Source organism: Schistocerca americana, chromosome 1 (assembly GCF_021461395.2).
Source record: "Schistocerca americana isolate TAMUIC-IGC-003095 chromosome 1, iqSchAmer2.1, whole genome shotgun sequence".
In the NCBI taxonomy this organism is placed as follows: Eukaryota; Metazoa; Arthropoda; class Insecta; order Orthoptera; family Acrididae; genus Schistocerca; species Schistocerca americana.
Genome location: NC_060119.1, coordinates 1092541348 through 1092543120, shown reverse-complemented (window position 1 = coordinate 1092543120; position 1773 = coordinate 1092541348). Strand labels below are relative to the sequence as shown.

General features: G+C 43.5%; 1 non-coding gene across 1 annotated transcript; it reads right to left on the bottom strand.

Moving 5' to 3' along the window:
* Positions 1-232: 232 nt before the first annotated feature.
* On the bottom strand, positions 233-307 carry Trnas-uga. The gene has a single exon. It is a non-coding gene; the product is annotated as a tRNA-Ser (tRNA).
* Positions 308-1773: the final 1466 nt, after the last annotated feature.

Here is a 1773-nt window from a genome sequence, read left to right as displayed (position 1 = left end):
ATATGAGGTGCTTCCCTTCTCTGTATGTCGCCAGAGATCGGGCTGTAGCATCTACCGGTATGCTGAACAGCACAAGTTACACCCAACAAAACCTAACGCTTTTAACGAAATTCGCTTCAGAATCTAAATACTGTAGTGGAAATCAGTTTAAAGGCAGGGTTCCTACGGAAGTATCGGTAATATACAACGTCTGAAGCACACATGTATCGAACTTCCTGGCAGATTAAAACTGTGTGTCGGACCGAGACTCGAACTCGGGACCTTTGCCTTTCACGGGCAAGTGCTCTACCAACTGAGCTACCCAAGCACGACTCGTGACCTTTCCTCACAGCTTTAATTCCGCCAATACGTCGTCTCCTACCTTCCAAACTTCACAGAAGCACTTCTGCGACCCTTGCAGAACTAGCACTCCTGGGAGAAAGGATATTGCGGAGACATGGCGTAGCCACAGCCTAGGGGCTGTTTCCAGAATTTCTGCACACATCTATTGATTTATTATGAAAGTAGTAGATACATAAAATACGTAAACAATCGTGACGTAATCGCATAGTTGCTTCCAGAACACGAGTAACAAAATAAGGTGTTTGCGTTTCTTGGACGGAAATTACTACAAAGACTATCACTGCTGTGTTTTGTAATTGCATTGTTAGTACTTTGTCCTATCTCCGTTCCTCCTAATCATCTCACAAATTCTCTTAGACATTGATTTTGTTAGGGTTTGTAGTTCTTGCAGGGAAACTACCTCTCACTCATCTAGTATCGCTCTTTTGAGCTCACATACGGCCTCAAATTGCCTTTCATTACGATAAACACCGCTTGGAAGTACTCCCAGAGATTTTCCACGGGGTTCAAATCCAGGCTACGTGTAGGCCAGGGCACATCTTTTCTGTAGCATAAACATACACACATGCATTATCTTGCTGAAAAATTAGATTTTCGTCCCCTAGTCCTCACACATTCTAATCCATTATATCGTCGTTTACAACACGAACTGGGGCAGTATATAAGGTACTTTGATCGATTTGTGGAAAACTGGGGTCCAAATAGGCCGGCCGAAGTGGCCGTGCGGTTAAAGGCGCTGCAGTCTGGAACCGCAAGACCGCTACGGTCGCAGGTTCGAATCCTGCCTCGGGCATGGATGTTTGTGATGTCCTTAGGTTAGTTAGGTTTAACTAGTTCTAAGTTCTAGGGGACTAATGACCTCAGCAGTTGAGTCCCATAGTGCTCAGAGCCATTTGAACCATTTTTTTTTTTGGGGTCCAAATCACCAACGAGCCATACATACTTAGGTTTTCCGTAGTTTGTCTGCTTCAAGGAAATTTTACGATTATTGCTTTAATATGGTTTCGGTAGCTCAGACATCTTCTCTCTCCTGCATCCTACTCAAGTCCCTCCCTAACTCACATAGTAGTCTATCTCTAATGACTACTTGTCGACAATTCAGTTTTGCTCAACACTTCTTTCTAATATTCGCGTATTTTTCTCGTGCTTCATTGTGTCGCTCCATTTCAGAGTATCCCAAGCCAGAAATTAATTACAACAGTTTTAATGTTCTCGAGTATCGTAATTCATCTCGGCGTGAAATATAAATATCGCTGTGCTCCTCTCCGGTAACAAGATTACATGTTGACGTAAGAAATCTTGCGCTATATTGGAACAAAATTAAATCATTCAGCTGGCGTTTCTAGCATAAATTTTTAAGCGCCTGCTTCCGGCACACCAGAAAAAGGAATTAATTATAAGTGCGTCGAGTGTCAGGCGCCGGGCGCCCGC